The sequence below is a fragment of the Mesoplodon mirus genome (assembly GCF_964341445.2).
Source record: "Mesoplodon mirus genome assembly, chromosome: 13".
Lineage (NCBI taxonomy): Eukaryota > Metazoa > Chordata > Mammalia > Artiodactyla > Ziphiidae > Mesoplodon > Mesoplodon mirus.
Window position 1 is genome coordinate 2,771,360 of NC_138989.1, and position 23,718 is coordinate 2,795,077.

Sequence of the window (23,718 nt, forward strand, 5' to 3'; positions counted from 1 at the left end):
GTCCAGTGGAGAATGAAATGGGGATATGTCACCAGAATATAGATGACAGAAAGGAAATACTGGATTAAAGGTCCGGGTACATTTGACCCTTGGGTAGTTAGCAGTTTACAATTTTTTTCCTTTGAAAACAAATTCAGAAACTTCTAAATCAAGATAATCTGATTCTCTGGAAAGTTATTAAGATGCAATTCAACTAGTATCTATTAAGCATTCTTTTTCTTTCAGATACGGGGCTTCCTGGGGAGGATACAAGATGTTTATTTGTAGAGAAAACAGTTATGACAATGATAGCAAAAAGGAGTCTGTGTGCTCATTTATGGAGTATAGACACGCGCTGTCCCGATAGACCACCCAGGATGAAAGACACATTCTGCTTCTTAGTGGATTTCTAAGGGTTATCGAGAAATTTCCATGGTTACAAGATCTTGAGAGATGGATAAATTAGGAGTTTGGGATTAACACATACATACCACTCTATATAAAATAGATAACCAACAAGGACCTACTGTATAGCACAGGGAGCTCTGCTCAATATTTTCTAATAATCTATAATGGAAGGGAATCTGAAAAAGAATATATATATATATATATATATATATATATATATATATATATGTGTGTGTGTGTGTGTGTGTGTGTGTAGAACTGAATCACTTTCCTGTACACCTGAAGCTAACACAACCTTGTAAATCAACTGTATTTCATTAAAAAAGATAAGATTTTGAGACTCCTTATTTTGTGGTTATAGGCCAAAAATGTAGAAGACATCCACGATCCTTCTCGATAGATCCCCAGTCCATTGACCTGTCCCTGTCTCCATGACCCCATCCATCTCCAAGCCATCACTTGCTGGCTAGTGCCTGAGGCTCCTATGGGGGCTCCTTGCTGCAGCCCTTGTCCTCCACACTTGTCTTTAATCAGTGGTTGAAAAGATGTGTCAACACATAAACATAAGGAGATTGCAGATTCTTTTTTAAAATTCTGTTTATGTGTTTATTTAATTGGGGTACAGTTGCTTTACAGTGCTGTATTAGTCTCTGTTGGAGGAGATTGCAGATTCTTCTTTTAAATTCTGTTTATGTGTTTATTTAATTGGGGTACAGTTGCTTTATGATGTTGTATTAGTCTCTTGAAGGAGATTGCAGATTCTTCTTTTAAATTCTGTTTATGTGTTTATTTATTTAATTGGGGTACAGTTGCCTTACGATGTTGTATTAGTCTCTGTTGTAGGAGATTGCAGGTTCTGTTTTAAAATTCTGTTTATGTGTTAGTTTATTTAATTGCGGTACAGTTGCTTTGTGATGTTGTATTAGAGTCTGTGTTGGAGGAGATTTTGCAGATTCTGGATTATCCAGCCCTCCCTCCCCCCACCACCATGGTTTGCAATCAGGTTTCGAGCAAAATTCTAACTCCTTACTGTGACTCGCTGCAGGAACTGATCTCTTTATCTCCCTGACTTCTCCGATCATTTGCTCATCACTCACCAGGGTCCAGCCGCACTGGTCTTCTCTCTGTTCCCCACAGACGCCAAGCTCCTGTCTGTCGATTTGCTCTTCCATCCACCTGGAAAGCTCTTTCCCCAACTCCTTCCATGGCTTGATTCCTTGTCTTTTACATCCAGTATCAACTCCTCGGAGAAAATGTTAGTTCCTTGAGTTGGTGACTGACAAGTCCCCCAAAACCTAGCACAGTGTGTGGCTCAACGTACACGCTCCATAAATATTTGTTCTATGGATGGATGAACCAATCCATGCCCTAGGTTATATTTCTCCCTCCTGAGTTGAATCATATTTTGGTTAAATATTTTGTGTGTGAAAGCCTTCTTGAAGACCTCAGATAGTCTTCTGCTTTGAGTATGGTGATCTGTGTGTGTGTGTGTGTGTGTGTGTGTGTGTGTGCGTATCTATCCATCCTGCCTAAAAATAATGATTTTTTTTTCTTTTGAAAATTAAGATGGGCAGTAATCTCCCATCCTTGATCCTTGAACTTCCAAGCTTTGATTCATGCTTCCTATTTTATACACCTACATGCAGATTATTAAGCTACACGCTTTTGAGGATGTTAGTACGCAAAAGACAAAATTCCTACTCTCACAAAGCTTCTAACCTAGTGTTTGGAATTGATCCCTGGGGCATTCATTAGAACAGAGGAAATAGGAGTTTAAACCGAGAATTCTAGAAGGGATCTACTCTAAGCTACTCTTTGAGAAAATCCAATTCCTTGGATAAATAAGATGTGGTACATATATACAATGGAACATTACTCAGCCATGAAAAGAGCAAAATAATGCCATTTGCAGCAACATGGATGGACCTAGAGATTGTCATACTGAGTGAAGTGAGTCAAACACAGAAAGACAAATAAATGATATTGCTTATAGGTGGAACCAAAAAAAAAGGGTACAAATTTACAAAACAGAAGTCGAGTTGTAGATGCAGAAAACAAACTTATGGTTACCAGGGGACAAGGGGGGTGAAGGGTAAACTGGGAGATTGGGATTGACGTATACACACTACTATATATAAAACAGATAACTAATAAGAACCTGCTGTATAGCACAGGGAACTGTACTCAGTACTCTGTAATGGCCTATATGGGAAAAGAATCTTAACAAGAAAAAGAAAAGAGTGGATATATGTATCTGTATAACTGGTTCACTTTGCTGTACACCTGAAACTAACACAACATTGTAAATCAACTATACTCCAATAAAAATTAAAAAAAAAGAAAATCTAATTCCTGAATGTCTGTGGGCATAAAAGAGAGAAAAGAAATACCCATTTCCAGCAACCTGCTGACCCTTTGTCATGACTTTGTCTCACCAACTATTTGAGTTCAGAAAAGGCACTATTTGAATGCCTTGGTTTCTCTTATACTCAAATTTGTGTAAACTTCCTGTGTCCTGAGGGCAGTTGCCTGGATGCGAGGGGAGGCTGACCTAGGGGTCTGGATTGGTGTACAAACCTTGTGTCACTTCTCCTGTCCTCAGGCTCCTGCCTTGCCCCCCACCTCCCCTGGCCTGATGTTTCTAGGTCTGGGTCTTCCTGGGATGAGCAGGGACCATCTGCTCTCTCTCCAGCACTGTCCTTCTCTGTGGGCATTTAGGCTGCTGACTTCTCTGCTCTGGAAGCACAGTTGCCCTCATGGCTCCATCAGCCTTTTATCCTCCCCCGGCAGTTACCATGCATCTGATGCTGTCTGTCCTGCATGTTCTTTGTCCTGGCGGCCATCTTCCTTTTCCTCCTCAAATTCCATTTGGTCTTGTTAATAGGGTTTCAGGTGAGGAGGAGCAAAGATAAACCTGTGGTTTCCTCCACGCTTTACCAGAAGCATCTGGAATGGTGTTTCCTCTTGGGAGGAAAGTGGTCCTTCTTGAAATGCATAGGACTGAGATTTTAGGGAAAATCAATTAAATGTTGTTACTACTTTGGGGACAATCTGGACAGATAAAACTTAACCTTCTTCGGTAGTAAGATTGAGCTGCAGAAGTTTTGGAGACCACCTAGTGCTATGCTTCCATGTACTGGGAGGAGAGAGGCCCAGAGAAGAGAAGAGATATCCCCAAGCTCACAAAACTATTCTTTGGCAGAGCTGGTGCTAGAATTCAGACAGAGAATCCTAATACTGTCTGTAAAATGAGGAAGGCCCTTTCTGTGGAAGACGTTCTTCTTACTTCCCTCCCCATGGTCTTTCCCGCTCCCTCCTCCCTTCCCCCCTCCTCCCTTCCCTCCTCCCTTCCTCCCTTCCTTCCTTCCTTCCCTCCTTCCTTCCCTCCTCCCTTCCCTCCTCCCTTCCCTCCTTCCTTCCCTCCTCTCTTCCCTCCTTCCTTCCTCCCTCCCTCCCTCCCTCCTCCCTTCCCTCCTCCATTCCTCCCTTCCCTCCTCCCTCCCTCCCTCCTTCCCTCCTCCCTTCCCTCCTCCCTTCCCTCCTTCCTCCCTTCCCTCCTTCCCTCCCTCCCTCCTCCCTTCCCTCCTCCCTCCCTCCCTCCTTCCCTCCTCCCTTCCCTCCTCCCTTCCCTCCTTCCTCCCTTCCCTCCCTCTTTCCTTCCTCCCTCCCTCCCTTCCTCCCTCCCTCCTTCTTTCCCTCCTTCCTTCCTTCCTCCCTCCCTCCTTCCTCCCTTCCTTCCTTCCTTCCTCCCTTCCCTCCTTCCCTCCCTCCTTCCTAAAATGAAGGCATTTTGGAGTAACGTGGTTAAAGTTTTTAACTTTTGGTAGAGACTGCACAATGAAGGGGAGTGGTATTTCCCGGGTTGGCCTCCCCTGATTTGGGGTAGGCAGAGCTGTCCAAAGCCACTTACAGTTCAGGATTCCCCCATCTGCTGTGTGTTCTGCCCGGTCCCTTCTTTCTCTGTCTCAGTGGGAGTCCCCACTGACCCATCCCACGCAAATGCGCTTGGAGCTCCTGCCTTCACTATTTTCCTTCCCTCTCTTTTATTTTCTGTGACAACATGAAACCATCCAGTTGGATGTCGAATGAAATCATTGCCCTGGAGTGAAGGAAGAAACATGACACGAGGACATCATGCCCATGAAAGTTTGTCTTTGCTCCTGTCAGGGAACTGATTAATTGCACGTCCCTTCCTGTAGGTTTCTTTCTGGGATACGGGGTCCTTTCCACACCTTGGCAGCTCTGATGGACAAGCATCAGCCGTGAAACTTACAACCCACATATAAATAGAGTCAGTAAAATTGAAAAAAAAAAAAAAGGCTTGAAGGAGCTAGCTGTCAGGAAATTCAATAAATTTAACTTCATTTCTGATTACCGGGAAGTCAGGTACACATTGAAAGGTTTGTGGAGCGAGGCGTGTTTTCCTGTGCCTTAGGGACTTTCTGCTTTGCTGAGACACAGTAACAGGGAAGCTTTTAATCTTGTGGCCATTCAAATGCCTGTGCTCCTGCGGTGAGCTGTTCTGGTCAGACAGAAAGATGAGTTGGGGCTTTTGTTGTTATGCAAATCACCTTCAGGTCAAAATTCTATATTTCTAATGCCCTGGTCGTCTCTTAGGAACTGGTGAAAGAGCATAGCTTTACAGGTAGATCAGCCCCATCATCTTGTATTTTATTGCTCACAAAGGACCTTTGTAATTTATGCCTTTTTCTCACCAACTCGGGTTGTGTGTCCGTGCCCTTGTTCTGTAACATTTTTTCTCATTCCAGCTTTGCTCAACTAAGGCAGCGATGGTTCATACTTTTAAAATATAAGCACAAGTTTTTACTTTTTAGCTTAAAATCTTAATGCTAAACCCAATGTCTAACAGAAAGGTAAGTGGGCGTGCTCTGGTCCAGGTGATGGGAGCAATGTGCATTCACTCATCCTGATGGCTTCTGTTCACAAAAGCCAAGAAATAACCGGACCACTGCGGAAGTGCGGGCACGCAACTCCAGGCTTAAACCCGTGGCATCATCCAGTACATTCTTCTGTACATTCATTCATGCACGCATTCATTTATTCCTACATTTTTTCATGAACCCATGCATCCATGCATTCATTTCTGCATTCACTCATGCATCTCTGCACACATGCATACATTTATTCCTGCATTCATTCACGAGTTAATTCACTTACATGTTCATTTAGTCCTACATTCATGTATTCCTGCACTCATTTATCCCTTCATTTACGTATCCATTCACCACAGATTCTTTGGTACCCACCGCATGCCAGGCACTGTTCCAGGCCCTGGATACACACCCGTGAACAAAAGAGATAAAAATCTTTGCCTCCACCCTTATAGTCTATTGAAGCGGTACAGAAAAGCAAGTAGAATATATAGACTGTGGGATAGGGGACAGGAAGTGGGGTGGGTTGGGAGGTGCTCGCACTTGTACCTGTATTAATGCACGTGGATTAGAGCCTGAAGGATGGGGGCTGATCAGGGAATCTGGGGCTTCCTGTAGCATCAGAAATAGATGAGGATAAAGCACATACACTGATTAGTTCTTTTTTTAAAATTTATCTTTTTGAAGTATAGTCGATTTACAATGTTGTGTTAATTTCTGCTGTACAGCAAGGTGATTCAGTTATACAGATACGTGTATCTATTCTTTTTCAAACTCTTCCCATTTAGGTTATTACAGAATATTGAGCAGAGTTCCCTGTGCTATACAGTAGGTCCTTGTTGGTTCCCCATTTTACGTATAGCAGGGTGGACATGTCAATCCCAAACTCCCTAACTATCCCTCTCCCCACCTTCCCCTCGTAACCATAAGTTCCTTCTCTAAGTCTCTGAGTCTCTCTCTGTTTCATTGATTAGTGCTTAATTCTGAGGCACAGAGAGATGGAGAGGGGTGGGTGGGGGAGGGGAAAGGTCTTTTGCCAGCAGCCCAGAAGGTTCTGGAGCTTCTTCCTTCCACCTGACAACGATGATGTAGAGGCGGCAGAGGATGCAGCTATTCCAGAGCATGGACACTGGGCCCCCTGCAACTCCTGCCAGGGGAGGCTTTTCTGGGCGGGGGTCCTTTCCAGAACACGATCACTTCTTTCTTTTAAATTTATTTATTTTATTTTTTTAATTTTTGGCTGCATTGGGTCTTTGTTGCTGCACGTGGGCTTTCTGTAGTGGCGGCGAGCGGGGGCTACTCTTCATTGTGGTACGCGGGCTTCTTACTGCACTGGCTTCTCTGGTTGTGGAACACGGGCTCTAGGCTCTCAGGCTTCAGTAGTTGTGGCTTGAGGGCTCTAGAGCGCAGGCTCAGTAGTTGCGGCTCAGGGGCTCAGTAGTTGTGGCTCGCGGGCTCTAGAGCACAGGCTCAGTAGTTGTGGCACTTGGGCTTAGTTGCTCCACGGCATGTGGGATGTTCCCAGACCAGGGCTTGAACCCGTGTCCCCTGCATTGGCAGGTGGATTCTTAATCACCACGCCACCAGGGAAGCCCTAGAACACGATTGCTTCTGAGCTTCCTCCCGACCCCTGCTGATGGCCATGAATTCACCTCAAGAACAGGAGAGCTTGTGTCACTTATCCAGGTCTATATGGGGCTTGATGCCAGAGGTTACCCGTGATGTCCTACAGGGCCTGCTTTCTGAAGCTCGCAAAGCATCTGCTCACACGGTAACGTTAAGAATTTTGGTTAGTTTCCAAAATTTAAAAATTGGGCGAGTACATGCAAAAAATCTGGATTTCTGTTTTCTCACCAGCCACCAGGCAACCGTAACAAACGGTTCCTCATGACGATAACCAGCCAGAACAAAGATTCGGTAACTGCTCTGGAGGGCGCGTATGTCCCCACCTTCCCCATCTTCTTTTAGACGAAGTGGGATGCACTTACGGTTGCTTCCTGCCTGCAGGAAGCGGGGGCAGCGTGAAGCTGAGAAGATGCGGCTGGGAGTGGGGATGGGGCCGGGTGGGAACCTAGAGGCACATCGGCTGGATCTGGTGCCGCGCACGTGGCAGTTTGAGGAGCTGTAATTTGGGGATCACAGAGATCAGTTATGTTTAAGGAATTCTGATCTATAAAGAAAGGGTGGAGGGCTGCTTCAGATTTTAAAAACTGCATACCAATCATGAACTGTTGTTATTCCAAGTGATAAGATGATTCTTTAAAATCTGATATTCACAGTCACACTTATTTAGAGATTTTTTTTTAATTGAAGTACAGTTGACTTACAATGTTGGGTTAATTTCTGCTGTACAGCATAGTGACTCTCATACATATATGTTCTTTTTCATACTCTTTTCCATGATGATTTAGCACAGGGTATTGAATCTAGTTCCCTGTGTTCTAGAGTAGGACCTTGTCGTTTATCCATCCTATAGATAATAGTTTGCATCTTCTAATCCCAAACTCCCAGTGCATCCCTCCCCACCCCCCTCCCCCTTGGCAACCACAAGTCTGTTCTCTGTGTCTTTGAGTCTCTTTCTGTTTCGTACAAGAGTTCATTTGACAGTCACACTTATTTTAAAGAGGTGACTTAAATGTTTACAATAGGAAGGAGCTTGGTGCATCCTTTAGCCAACATTTATCCCATATGAGATATTGTATTTGTCCAGTTGGGCCGCCATAACACAGTACCATAGACTGGGCGACTTAAACCACGGAGATTTATCTCTCTCAGTTCTGGAGGCTGGAATTCCGAAACCTGGGTGCCAGCCTGGTGGGTTCTGGTGAGGACTCCCTTCCTGGCTTCAAATGGCCACCTTCTCACAGTGTCCTCACGGGGTGGAGAGAGAGCCCAGGTGTCTCTTCCTCTTGTTAATAAGGACACTGATCCCATCATGGGGCCCCACCCTCCTGACCTCATCAATGTCTGGTCCTCTCCCAAAGGCCCCCTAACAAATACCACCACGGGGGTGGTGTGAGGGCTTCCATATTGCATCTGGGGGGACACGATTCAGTCCTTAGCAGCCATGAAGGAAGAGGCCACGTTTTAAAAGGCTGCACGCAAACACTGCGTGGGAAGATTTATAAATCTGAGCAGCGTCAGTGGTTCTAAAGGCCACTCTGCTTCATGTATGCAGTGTTCATTGGAAGATGTAGCAACTGAGTGGCTGGTGTCCAGAAACACCATTTATTTAGCACCTTCTCTATACCAGGCAGTCCTGTGTGCTATCCTAATCCTGACAGGAGGTAGATACTATTATAACCATTTTACTTATGAGAAGACTTGGTCCCTTAAAGGTTGTTTGCACCCAGACATCCCACCCAGCGAGTGGCAGGGCTGACCTCAGAACTTATGGAAAAGTTGGACCTGAGCATTACAAGGAAGATGGTGTAAATGAGTAGCTCAGGCCAGCTGTGGGATGCGGCGGCCAGGCTCGGGCCTCCAGGAAGCCTGGATGCTGTCTGCCCAGCTCATCACTGTAATCCTGGCACCTAGCACAGTGCCTGGCACACAGTGGGTACCCAGTGCATCTTAGCTGAAAAAAGGCTCTGAGGCCGCTGACGCCAGGGATTTTGGATTGTCACGTGAAAGCTCGTGATTCTGAAAGCTCACAGTATGTTGGTGGCAACAAAGATAAGCTTGCCACGAAGTGGGCCGATAGTGCATTATTCAAGCAGAAATAGTGGTGGTTGTCATAAAATTCACACTGCCAGTGTTTAACCTGTGTCACGTGGCTGGTACCAGAGGTGGCCTTTGAGGATTAGCTAGAACGCTGTGGAGCATCCTTCAGAAAGTTGCTGTGCGCACACGCGATGTGACACTCTGCAAGGATCGTTAAGATGCAAGGTCTCTGCTCTGGACCCTGAGGAATGTTCGCTGCAGGGTAAAAGCCTCCTAACGATCCTAGCAGGATTGCTCTTCAACTCACCCAGAGGTTGTTTGCTAGGAGGAGGGAATTAAATCATACACTTTTCAACTTCATTGATTTTAAGTTTAAATACGTGCTTTCAGACACAACAAAGATGAAAGGAAGAGAAAGGGAGAAATTGCGTGGCCGGCACATGGGCTGGGAGTGGGTTTATTACCTTATACCATGCCGGGAGAATAAATACTTTTGAAAATCGTGAATGATAAAGAAAGTGGATTTTAAAGAGTTAATTTAAGAATTGAAAAAGGAAGAAGAAGAAAAAAAACCACCAATGAGGACAAATACACCCCGTGCGCACAGATGGGAGATGCTTCGTTTTCTTCCTGGAATGAGCTTCCTGCTACTCAGAGAGTAACTTTCAGATTTCAAGATGAGTTTTTCCTACAAAATGGGCACTAAATGCCAGCCAGTGACTTTACCTGGGGATGTTCTAAAGAAACTGTTATCTCCTCCGATCTTGGAGGAGGGAAAAGGTAGATGAAAGCAAACATGAAGATTCTGACTCCGTTGGAATTACGGAAAGACATTCTGATCATTTATAATGTTGTGCCTTGCTGGGGGATTTCAGAGATCATCTACGACCCTTTCTTGCTTCACAGGCAAAAGTGATCCTTGCTGATAGGTCTGGCACAGGATACCAGCAAGCACCATTCAACCAGTTGTTAAATATTTTTAATATTCACACTGTTCACACACTGGCTTTAGTGCTATCCACCAGCTTCACTTTTCATAAGACGCAAGTACCGAGCTTTTGACTCCAACCAAAATATTCAAAATTGAAGTTATTCCAAACATGAGGTTCAAATCAAACAACTGTCAGAACTTGAAGACAAAAGACCTGTTGTCCCTATTGCTTTTGTCTGCAACACTTGCCCTGCACATCCGGGCCCTACAAATGAAAATACTTGAACTTGGACTATAATTCCAGTTTGGCCACACATGAGCTCTGTGCATTGTATGAGAAAAAGGCAATTCCAAGCACTGTAACACATCCATGGAAGGTTCTGAGAATAAAACACGCATGAGGGGGAGGAAAGCAATTTATTACCAGCAACATCCTTTACAGACTGAGATCATATTTATGACCCTATTTTTGACCATTTGCATCTCTGAACATAGGACTTGTTTAGTGTTTTTCTCACCCCACTGACCCTCTGAGGCAAGACCAAAGCTCACCAGTTTTCAGTTAACTGTGAACCGCGCACTGAATCAGACCTATCCCTGGGCTCTCAGAGTTGTCTGTTAGGAGGGCTTTGGAATGAAAACCATGAGTCTGATAGGGTGGCTCTTTCCAGAAACTTCTCTCATGAGTCTTCAAACCCCAAAGCTTCAAGAAACTGGAGTGACCTTTTCAGAGAAGCAGAAGGATACTGGGTTTCCAAGTTTGCGGTGATACTTACTAGCAAAGACTTCACCTACCAACTACACGACCAAGGTAACAGAAACAAACAAAAAAGCACCCGGTTCTGGAAAGATGATTGGGGGTTCCAGTGAACAGGAATTGAGCTGTATTGTGGAGCACTTTCCTCTTGATTGGAATTTTCAGAGCACAAAATGCATCAAGACTCCATGTCCCAGCCTCCCTTGCAGCTAGGTGAAACTGTGTGACTCATTTCTGACCACTAAGATATGAGCAGGAGTAACCCTCGTCACTGTCATGCCTCGTCACTGACTGATTTGTAAGAAATAAGCATGGGTTCCCATGATCTCCCTTCGTTCCCACTGTCTGGGGCGCAGGCAGGATTTTGGGGATTGAAGCTGGGCATGATTTTATAGCTTGGCAAGCATTATGCCATTTAATTCTCACACTATCCCACTGAGATAGGTTCTATATTTATCCAGTATTTGCCAGTACAGAACAAAGGCACAGAGAGAATGAATCATTTGCCCAAGGTCAAACAGCTAGAAAGGACTAGAAGCAGCATTCAAATACACTTTGCAGAACATTTGGTCCTGTCCAAAATGTCCATAAGATGTTTGGTCCACACCAAAAGGTCCTTGAAATTTGGTCCTGTCTAAAATGTCCATGAGCATATTTGGCTCATGCCAGATGATTTTGGACAGGACCATATATCAAAGACCTTTTGGCATGGACCAGATGCCTTATGGACGTTTGGACAGGACCAAATATCTCCTAACCCCAATACAAAGGGTCCAACTGCAGAGCGCATGTTCTGAAGTGCTGTGCTGCATGGTTCCACGTATTTTTACCTTGAGGATCATGTGATGCATTAATCTTTTCACGAATGTCCCTCTATCCTTCAAGAGTTATTATTGCATTGCATATGAGGCTATGTTCAGAAAGGCTATGAATATTTTGGACTTTTTGTGTTTTAAATTCAGGAAGAACTCCCTTCTCTAGTGTGGGTGTGATGGCTGATAGCTTACCAGGATCCTTTCTCACCTTCGTCCTTTAATAGTGTAACTCCCAAGTTTTAGCTGGGCACTTGGATATAGTTCAAGGCTGCATTTTCTGACCTTTGTTGTATTTTGGTGAGCCCGTGGGATTAAGCTCTTGCCAGTGAGAAATGAGAATTGATTTAAAGTGCTTCCTGGATCTTTGCTTCCCACTGGCTGGGACGTAGATGTGATGGTGGGAACTGAAGCAGCCATTTTGGACCCAGAGATGGAAGCCACATGGTGAAACTTTGGAACTGCCCTACTAGCCCAAGACTCCCTATGTGAGAAAAAATGTAAACTCGTGTTGTATAAGTGCTGTATTTTGGGGTCACTTTTTATAGTACCCCAACTAATACTCTCAGACATCGGCCTCAGATCTGGCCATCTGTAGAATTTTTCCTAGGCTGCTTTGCAAAGTCTGTCTCATTTCATGCTTGCAACTATTTCTGTGACACACAAGTCAGAAATATTATGAGGTGTGCATGGACTAAGACAGATGAACCACCTTAACATTTATAGATAAAGAGCCAAGAAAGACAAATGTGGTAATTTCTGTATTGTTAGTTTCTACTGGGAGGCTTAAGAAACTTAAAACCAAACCCTGATCTTAGGATGTTATAGATTTTAAAAGAAATGTATTTTGCAACAGAGCCTTTGACTAAATACCCCTTTACCATTCATGTTGCACCCCTCAAATATTCCTTTGAGCCCGCAAAGCTCAAGATGCTTTCACTTGCCAAGAGCGAATGGCCATAGCAACCCAAAGAATCTGCTCACTCATATATTCAAGAGCTAGTCAGAAATTCATTTATTAGGAACATTCCTGATAATGTCTGTTACAGGAATACCGCTAAATTCCGTGTTAATCAGCTCTCTCCCCAGACACGTGGCTATTAACATCCCTTTGCTAGAGATCAAAGAGAGATTCTAGCCACTGTTTCAATTTTCTCTTCAATTTAACGATGATAAAATGCCCTGGATTAATCGCCCTGAGGTCCTTTTTAGTTATTTATCTATGTAGCAGGTACTAGGGCTTGTGGAAGCTTGAAATTCAGTTATTACAGCCTTTGCCTGGAGCTCACCTCCCTGTGTAATTCCCTCCCCCGTTCCCATGGGTCATAAACTCAAATGCCCACAGAGCCAGGCAGGTAGAGTGAATTGAAGTGATGCAGACCAGGTGGAACCATGGTCCCCATGGAGATGCATCCTAGCTAAAGGAGGGGGCCGCTTCTCCATCCTGATGGGAATGTGGGCCCAGGGTTATCGGTCATCTTTCTTATAAGAAGACAGACATCCAGATTTTGATGGGAAACCTGACTTTTAAAGGTTAGTAACTAATTTTCACAAAAAATTTTAAAACATTTTACTCCCCCCGCCACCAAAAAAAAAACCTATGAGCTAAATTAAAACCCTGGCTGCCTCTTTAAGACCTGCTAGCCTGCAGACGCCTAATGGGTAGAAAGGTCGGAGCTCACAAAGTGACCTGCACATAGTAGGGCTGAATAATTACTTGATGGGTCAAGTGAGAATGGGTATGTGATACCCAAGTGTCAGAACAACAGTGAGTCCCCAGACTTGGGCAGGCTGAGCGAGATGCATCTCAGTCGATTTGAAGCCAGGTGTGCGGGGACTAGATCAGCAGGAAGTGGTGTGCTGTAGGGCATCTCTGAGGGAGCAGGATGCTCCTCACTTTGGAGGGGATGCTCAGCTCTTCACACAGCGTGCTGTGTCTCCTTGGGCAGCTCTAGCTTCTGGGCCTGATTCCTCCCTGATGAAACGGGGCTGAGAGTGCTACCTTGCAGGATGGCTATGAGAATTATATGTAAATGCATGTGGTCCCACAATAGTCAATAATTAATAAGAATGATCATAATACTGAACCATAAGTATATGAGACTTGCCAGCACAGGGGCTGTGACTGAAAAATAGCGGGGACCCTTACTAAGTCAGAGCCTTCTCATTGTCTTTCCCAATATCTGTTCTTCTTCCTTAAAAACAGGACCCTAATTTTAAAAAGGACATGGCCACCTAGAGTAAAAATTGCATTTCCTTGTAACTAGCTGTAGCCATTTGATTGCAAGCAGAAGTGTGAAATGGAAACTTCCAGAAGTGTCCTTAAAATGCAAAGGCCTTTCGTTAATCTTCTGTCCTTCCTGGATTTGGAGTCCCATTCTTTTTTTAAAAAATTTTTTGCAGTACGCGGGCCTCTCACTGTTGCGGCCTCTCCCATTGCGGAGCACAGGCTCTGGACGTGCAGGCTCAGCGGCCATGGCTCACGGGCCCAGCTGCTCCGCAGCATGTGGGATCTTTCCGGACTGGGGCACGAACCCATGTCCCCTGCATCGGCAGGAGAACTCTTAACCACTGCGCCACCAGGGAAGCCCCTTCCTGGATTTGGGATGTGATGGCTGGAACTGATGCAACCACCATGTTTCATGAGAATTTTTAAAGACATAGGTGGGAAAAGATGGAAGGAGCCAAGTTCCCTTCTGGTCATGAAGGCACAATTCCAGTCCTAGAATGCTCAGCACCAGAGGACATTTCCTTGACAGATAAAGTTGTTGAAACCACTGTCCTTTTTTTGTCCATGTGGCCTTTATTATTGTCCTTGTATCCACAAACTGAGTCCCTTGTCATGTGCAGCAGCAGGAGCTATCTGATGATGATGGCCCAGTCCAGGTGTGGTTGAAAGAGACATGTTAGAACTCCCAGCCCAAAATTAAAAATTACAAAAAAAAAAAGTACAAAAATTTAAGCTCCTCAATGTTAGGAATATAGCAGCTTCTTTCACACAGCATCGTATCCCCAAATAAGTAAAAGTAAAACCATATCTGGGTCAGAGTTCAATCTACTGTTTTTTACCATCATCCTTTCCAAACATTTATTTAGTGTAAGAGTCTCAGATTGTCAAAAATCATCCCAATGAAACAGCAACTTGCAAACAATTTTCTAAAGCATCTTTGATGCACAGGATTACTGTACCCAGTGGGGTGACCGAGTCCTATTAATGTGAACTTGATGGTGCCGAGTGTTCTGAGGAGTCTTCCAGGAATAACAAACAGCTGGAAATAACTACTGACAAATTCTCCAGATGCTTTTTACCAGTGTGTTGTCAACTGAGTTCATTCTAGATCAATGCACATTCTCAAGACTTTAGGATTGAGCCCAGAGTCTACCCTGGGTTGTTTGAGCATCATGCTTGGGAACTATGTAATCTGGGTAGTTGAGCTTGTATAGCAAATTAGGAAAACTTTTTAAAATTGAAAGAGGGCAATTTATTTGTTTATTTATTTTAAAGTTTCTTTTATTGAAGTATAGCTGATTTACAAAGTTGTGTTAATTTCTGCTGTACAGCAAAGTGACTCAGTTATACATACATACATATATATATATATATATATATATATATATATATATATATTCTTTGTCACACTCTTTTCTACTATAGTTTATCACAACATGTTGAATAGAGTTCCCTGTGCTAGACAATAGGACCTTGTTGTTGACCCATTCAATATGTAATAATTTGCGTCTGTTGACCCCAAACTCCCAATCCATCCCTCCCCCCTTGGCAACCACAATCTGTTCTCTATGTCTGTGGGTCTGTTTCTGTTTCATAGATAAGTTCATTTGTGTCATATTTTAGGTTCCACATATAAGTGATATCGTATGGTATTTGTCTTTCTCTTTCTGACCAACTTCACTTAGTATGATCATCTCTAGGTCCATCCATGTTGCTGCAAATGGTATTATTTCATTCAAAGGGCAATTTATGACAATAGTTTTCTTTTATACTGCAGGGAGGGAGAAAGGGTTTCTGTTGGTTTGTCCTTTTTTACAGATTCTTTGTCTTAGGTTGTTAAAAATGATACATACTTTGTGGAGTGATTTTAACTTGTCATTCCTCATTTTGCTCTTCAAATTAAATTTTTTTTGCATTTGAGATTTTTGTTTGATATTTGGGGTGCACTTGGCGATAGTTGATGATGCCCTTGTATTTTCTGAAAGCATGATAAGAAATTGGTGTATTACAAGAAAAGAGGAAAGTCCTCAAGAGGTGCTTTATAAAGTCTCCCAAATGGTCCCATATTCATAGGATGTGAAATAGTTACTCTTTGGTGGTTCTGATGCTGGAAAGTCAGAGGTGGAATGGGACAGGCTAGGTGGCTGTTCTGGTCCAGTGGAGAAGCTGTTGATTATCTAACTCACAGATGTATTTTATTTGTCCTCACAGAGTTATCTTTTTTTAAAGTTTGGATTAATTGCCATTAAAAAAATCTATCATTGTCACATAGTGAAAAATAAGGGTGTCTGGTTTCTGTATAATCATCAGCAGAGTCCTAACTTCTTCTCGAGATGGGGCATGAGCTCCAATTCCCTGCAGCTCCAACCTGACTAAGTTTTCACCTTCACAATATTAGACTCACCCTGAAACCCTAGGAATTTGGGTTTGCCATTCCTACTTAGCTAAATGGTACAGGATATAACAGTAACAAACATCACAAATGACATTTTGCCCTGGAAGAGTCTTACAATGTATAGACCCACTCAGCTCTTCCCCAGAATTTTCTAAAATAACAGAATTGAACATATATATGGTAGGAATTTAAAAACACCTTCGGTAATAAAAAAAGACATCCCAGTCTCTGACTTTGTGGTTGGAAACGCCACTATTCAAAGGTACAGATTTATTTTCCTACTCAGGTGTGTAGAGGTTGATTAAAAACAGCTAAAGAAGCAATTGACTTGATGATTAAATAGGATGTCTTTTTTTTCCTCCCTGGAAAGAGGGAATTTTTTGAAGCCTATTACCTGAAAATGCAGCTCAGACCTGACAAGTTATTCTTGTTACTTTTTTTCCTAGTTAAGGAGCAAGAACTTGCATAAATCATGAAGGAACTCAGTCTTTTCCTTCTTAAGTATCCAATTTAAATATGTGTATCAACAAGTATGCTTGAAAAAATGAATTGAGTAATTTTTACAAAAAAATTTACAGCTAAAAAAATAGAAGCAGCAAGGTAAGGCTTCCGTTTTTCTGTGATGTATAAGGTATGATGGGTTGACATTGTGCTTCTTTAACTAGTAGCTAATTAATAGCCAGGAAGTGTTCCGAGTAGGGCTGAGCTCACTCCATTGTCAACCACTGGTCCCTGAGAAAGAACCAAAAGAGAGAGACTTTGGGAAATTGGGGGTGGGCGGTCACTAGTATTTGAAAATAACAAAAGAACAGAATTGTTGGAAGCGGCTGAGCTTTTCCATCTCAGCTTCTGAAAAGACTTCCCAAACAGTAGTCCTAAAATCTCTTTGGTAGTAGCCCTTTGAACTCTCAAGCATGAGATGTGTTAAAGCAGGTGCCCCGGGGGGCAGAGTTTGCGGCCCTCCTAGGTGTTTCACGGTTCCTGGGATTGAGGTCAAGGCATTACGGAGTATTTGGCATCTTGAACAAGATTCAAAGCATCCCAGCACAGGAATATCATCTTTTCCTTCTTTGTTCCCAGGATTTTACTTTTACGGAGCAAAGGGTTTAAAGTTATATACCCCCTTTTCAACCTTCCTGGAATGATTTTTTTTCAAATCACAGCACAAATACAAAATTCATTACAACTCCGTTTCGAGGCTCATTAGTTGTTGCATCTTGGTTTCTCACCAAGACAGAAGAGGATTATTTTTTCTTATTGTTGAAGCAGGGTAGCATAGAGTACTCAGTATCAAAAAATATGCATGTATGTGTCTATATATATATATATATATATATATATATATATACACACACACACATAGACTCATACATATGCACATATATACAGACACACATATATATATATTTTGTGTGTGTATATATTTTTTACCATAATTATGACTGGTGTGTGTGTGTTTATGCAACAGATTTAATGCCTCTAGTAGCTGCTATATGGCAAGAGTGCAAAGGGAGGGGTGTCCCTGGGGACGAGAATGAAGTCACTTTTAACAGAGTGCACATGTGACTTGATGTCATCTCTGTGGCTTTATCCTCACTTCCTTGGTTTTCTCCTGCGTTTATACTTTTTGTATTTATCTACCCACGTCTCTTCCACAGACATGGGTTGCTTTCCATCACTTGGTTAATTGGCCTCAGTTTCTGTCACAGAAATGCTAACGGCGGCAGAAATGTGACAGCCCGGAGAATCCTTTAGCAACACTGAGCTGGGAACAGAGGCGATTTGTACTTCTCTCCAGTAGCCTGAGAGTGATCCCTCTGTGCAGCCAGGCTGGGTTTCAGAAGCCTGATTCTTTGGCGAATTAGGACATTCCCTTCAGCAAGATACTTTGCAAGGTTGATGCCTGGAGTGTGCAGCTGGGGTGCCATCAGATAAGTTGAGGCCAAGTGTTTGATTTTGGGGGGTGCTGGTTATACAGAGCCCTGGTTGCAGAAGGATGGGGATAAAGACAGGATATAAATCAGAATTATAGCAACACCTCTCTAACTAGTCACAGCTGCGGAATACAGGTCTTTTCCTCTTTGGATTATTTAACATCTGTGGGGATTAAGGTTAAACACTTATGGAGAGTGGTTTTTGTTTCTTTTTTTAAAGGAAAAAAAAAAACGTGAGGAAAGAAAAGGAAGCTGCAGTCCAATTAATTCCACGGCTCTAACAGTCATGGCTAACATTGACTCAGTGCTTTCCAAATGAATGCCGGCATTGTGCAGGTTATTTATCCTATTCATTGGCTTGATCCTCTGAGTTCTGTGAAGTATGAGCTGTCATTACCCCAACTTTTGCAGATGGGGGAACTGAGGCATGGGGATCACTCAGCTTGTCCAAGGCCATCCTGCGGGAAATGACAGGGACTGGTTGGAATCCAGTTGATTCTGCAGGCTGAGCCAGTAACAAATTCAGTGCAATACTGTGTCTCCTATTTCTGCCAGTTCCGTCCCAGTCTTTGCCCACATATGCGCATATTTTATTGTAGCCACAACCCTTGTGTATGTGAGTTTGCTTTGTGCTTTTGTTCCCTTCCCATGTTATCAGAAACTCTACCTTTCTGTTCCTACTATAATCACTGTGTCACTACAGCAATCATGTGTTTAGAGTGTCTGCCCAGGTTACCTTTCACTCCCTAACTTTTACCACCAATTTTGGGTTTTCCATCCCAGCTTATCCTCCACCCCATCCAAACGTGATTTCAACCATGATGCAGCAAATACAGTGACACCCCACCTGCTTGTCTAAGATGGACCTCACCTTGGGATAACCCCTGATTTAGGTAGCATCCATGAAAATCCCTTCCTGGCAAACACAGACTTGGGACCAAGACCCATGGGCAGTCACTGTTCATGAGTTTGGACCCAAGGTGGATTTTCTTAAGAGCTATAGGGTGGGCCTGTGAGGAAGAGGGACGTGGGCTATAAAAGGAGAAAAGAAGAAAGAAATGAGTTCCAAAGAAGTAGAGATGAATGACAGGAAATGGAGCCCATGGACACATGTAATGTGTCCCCATGAAAGCATGGTAAATTGTCACTTCCCAGCACCGTGCATAATTTTTATAAGCATTAAAAACTCATGATAACCCACAGAGCTACATTATTATCCCCATTTAACTGCTGAGAAAATGGAGATGTTAAGGAATTTGCACAAGTTTCCATGGATTGTAGGTGGGAGAGCTGGAATTTCTACCCCATCCACCTGACATTGGTGTCCCAGCTAACCCAGACATACTTTATCCAGTGATGTGCTATTTGTTTAAACTTTCTTGCATTCATGGACATTTAGATTGTTTCCATTCTTCCTTAGTCTGGATGATCCTAGTCTGAACATCTTTGGGGTGTACAAAAGATACCCTTAACCTACACCCTCCAGCCTCTCAAGCCTTCTTTCTGTTCTTGAGAGAGGACAAACTTATCTCCACCTCAGGGCCTTTGCACTAGCTGTTCCCTTGCCTGTAATATTCTGCTACTTCCACATCTTCATTCACCCAACTCTTTCTTGATGGTCAGCCCTCCCCTCCACTCAAATTCCACCTCTTCAGTCAAGGCTTTCCTGAGTCCATCGAAACTGGATGCCCTTATCTGCTACTGCTCAGCTGTCATCTTCTGTTGTCTTCATAGCTCTGATCATTCTCTGTTTGCTGCTTTCTCCTTCTTTTCCATCTCATTCCCTCCACCGCAGTATATCTGTCTGTTCACTTTTGCAGCCCTGGCACCTGGTACAGAAGATAACACACGGTAGGCTTTCCACGTTGAACTCGTGATTGCTTGACTATACCTTTTTGGATTTTTATGCAATTATTTCATCAGAATGAATCCCCCAGGAATGGGATTATTCTGCCCAGAGGACATTTGTGCCCCCAAATCTCCAGGCATCCAGCATGGCCAACGCACAAAAAAGCAGCCTGTGTTCCCTCCCAGTTCCCTCGAACAATCCCCTGCCTCTTCCCCCATGCCGTTCTGCCCCAGAGATGAAAAGAGTTCTGTTTCCTCTTACGTCTTTTTCTCAGTGGCACAGCGATGAATCTTGTGCACTCTGTCAGCAACTATGTCTCCTCCTTTCCTCAAAGATGCTAAGGAAGATGAATGATGGGGGAGAAAGAAGTCCCAGCTCCAACTGGCTTAAGAGCACGGCCCTTCTGTGCTGACAGGTCCAGGGACCTGGACTCACCCAGCCCTTGGAATTTTCAGCAACACAGTTACACAGTCCTGGGCTTCTGCTACCTTAAATAGTCCTTTCGGGCTCTGATAGGGCTTCCTGTTCCTTTTAGAAACATCTAGATTCTGTTTACATGCAAATGAAAAAAAGTGGGAAGAGACAATAACTCATGATTTATCCACATGTGTGCTGCCCGAGAGCTGAGTTTTCAAGGGTCCATTGCAGACAGTGCCTGTGGATTTATTTATTTCCTGCAGGAAATTGGATGCAACTGTTATGTTGGTGTGAAGCCTTTCTGCAAGTGGTGGGCAGGATTTAGATATTTGATACAGTTGCTTTCTTTGAAATACTTTACTTGTCCCCATCTTTGATCCTCTCTTTTTTCAAATTAAATGACCCAAGCGATTCCCAAGTATATGGAATCCAAATCATTAAATCATCCTGAATTCTAAATCCAAATCATTCCAAGTAATGGAATCCAAAGCACTAAATCATTTGGAATTCCAAATCATTCCAAGTGTCTGGAATCCAAAACATTCAATACAAACCAAACCAAACCAAAACAAAAAACTTTACAATCCTCAGGGGCCTTCAGTGTTGTGTGCCTCTCAGATCTTAGTGAGATGCAAGTATTCAATTAAACATAAGACACCTACTGCAGCTGGTTCTCAGTGACATGTTCTCATGTCACGTTCTCACGTCACTGAGAGAATTTCTGTCTCCAAGATGGTACATAAATGTGACCGAAATAAGGAAATCAGTCCCTCCCATCACCAGTAGAATTCTATTTTGTGTATCCTAACTCACTTAATGTATCCTTAATGGTTTGTTTTCCTGGACAACTGTGTGAATTCTTTACAACCTTCAATATTTACTCCCCTGGATAAATACACCTTTATAGAACCCAAAACTCCTCCTGGATGAGTACTCGGCCTTCCTTCAGATGCACGTGGTCAGCACCCCTTTGTAATGGCCTTCCCAGGATTTGTTAACTTCCAAACGAGTCCTTCCCAAGAACTCATCTTCTCTACCTGAGTGTCAGGAGGTCTTGCTGCCCTCTCCAGTCAAGGCAGTTTTTGGAGGGGAATCGTGTCCTCACACAGCCTGAAATTAGGCTGTGTCAGGAAGTCAGGGGCGGGGGCACCAGCTTCTGGCTGATAAGCATCTCCTCTTCCATCCCATTAGCACAGTTCTCATAAGATGAAAAAGTATTTTTTTCAACCCCCAAGTATATAATCTTTTCCTCTGCAACCGCCAAATCTATAGAGCCTTGCTTACGTCCACCACGTTGACTGTATTTTATGTGGAGGAGATGCTCAAAGATAATTGGAAACAAATGTGATTTTCTCCTTGGCTGGTGACTTCAGAACCAAATTGCCAACATAAGATGTAACCCCAACATGTCCTAAAAGTTTGCTGACATTCCGTAATAGATTGCTATCACATGATGAATGCTTTTGGCTAGAAAACCAGAAAGCCCTATTTATGGGTGTCGTAAGTAAACAGAAGTAGATTTTTCCATCTGCACAGAAGTCTGGAGGGAGGTGATTGCTAGCATCATGGTAGCTATTGACGGGCCATCAGGTCCCAAGCTCTACCCTTGTGTTGGCTTCTTCCTCATCCTTGTCACTTGGCAATCTCAAAGTGACTGATGCATTTCCAGGCAGAAAAACCTGGTGACAAGGAGAGATCACCTCACACCCATCAGGATGAGCACTACTGAAAAAAATGAGACAGCAAGTGTTGGGAAGATGGAAGGAAACAGAGCCCTTGTGCACTCTTGGTGGGAATGTAAGTTGGTGCAGCCGCTATGGAAGAGAGTATGGAGGTGCCTCAAAAAACTATATATGGAACTACCACAAGAACCAGCAATCCCACTGCTGGGCATATACCCCAAATAATCAAAGTCAGGGACACAAAGAGATACTTGAACACCCACGTTCACAGCAGCACTATTCATAATAGCTAAAATGTAGAAGCAACCCAAGTATTCATTGACAGACGAATGGATTAAAAAATGTATATACATACAATGGAGTAGTATTCAGCTTTAAAAAGGAAGGAAATTCTGACACATGCTGTAGTATTGATGAACCTTGAGGACATTATGTTAAGTGAAATAAACCAGAGACAAAGGACAGACGCTGCATGAGGACAGATACTTGCGTGAGGTTCTCAAGGGTGGTCCAATTCATAGAAACACAGAGAAGAGTGATGGGGGCTGAGGATGGGAGAGACCATGGGGAGTTAGGGTTTGATGGGAGCAGAGCTTCAGTTCTGCAAGATGAAAAGAGCTCTGGAGAGGGATGGTGGTGAGGGTTGCACAACAATGTGAATGGACTTCATGCCATTGGATTGCACAGTTCAAAATGGTGGAGACGGTAACTTTTATAGTATGTGTATTGTGTGTCGCACCACAATTAAAGATAAAAACAAAACACAGAAATAAAGAAACACACACACAGGGCATTCTCCTAAAATGGCTTTGCCATTTTATTGGGGAATGGGTGTGGATATTAGTGAGAATAGGTTATTTAAAACCTACAGTTGTAAAATAGCTTCCCTAGAATGAGATGACCCCAGGGGTTCCCTCTAGAATCTAGATAATACACACTTCAGCCCTGAAGCACACGCATGTTTTCCTATAGCCAGAACCAGATCATATGCCTGCTTTTAGACCAATCCCAGGCCAAGAATGGGTTCTCTTGCTGCCCAAGAGGGACCCGTATTTCTTTACTACCTGAACAGATAGTTTATTTTCAAGGAATTGGTGGAGGTTGATTATTAGCAGGCAATGAATAGAGTCTGCCATGTTACTTCATCACATACGTACATGCACATGCGAATACGTGTGTGTGTGTGTTAGTATTTTCTCTACAAGGAATATGCTACTGATTTCTCAGAATCTGATTGTTGCTGGAACATCTGTAACCTGTTCATATCCAGGGAAAAGACCACTGGTGAGAAAAGCCTATAATTTGTGAAGTTCTTTTTCAAATTATTTTCCTGTTGTGTGGAAGTAATTTTGCTTTTTCATCTTTGTTGACCCTGCTATTTTATTAGAGTTTGGATTTGGGGTGGAAATTCAGGAGGAGAGAAGAGACTTTATGGTTTCCTATTTTCCATAAACATTGTATTAATATATATTACATGCTTCTAATTCTTAGGGGGCAAAAAAAAAAAAGAAAAAAAATGAATATGATGAGATAATCACAGTTTACACTGTAAACACAGAAGGTTTCTATTATTCAAAGCCTTTCTCAACACTGTCATGTCTTACTGGGAAGATTTTCATGGGCAGTCAGATGTCAATCTAAAAACAAAAACAGGACATGATTTATTTAAAAAAATTTTAATTGAAGTATAGTTGATTTACAATGTATTAATTTCTGCTGTACAGCAAAGTGATTCGGTTATCTATATATATACGTTTCTTTTTCATATT

At 43.0% G+C, this 23,718-nt stretch overlaps 1 protein-coding gene across 1 annotated transcript in view; it reads left to right on the plus strand.

Annotated features, from left to right (window-relative positions):
- Positions 1–23,718, plus strand: part of TMEM132D (transmembrane protein 132D) — a gene marked incomplete at both ends in the record, with an annotated part of 633,090 nt that overhangs the window by 90,016 nt on the left and 519,356 nt on the right. The window lies entirely within an intron of this gene.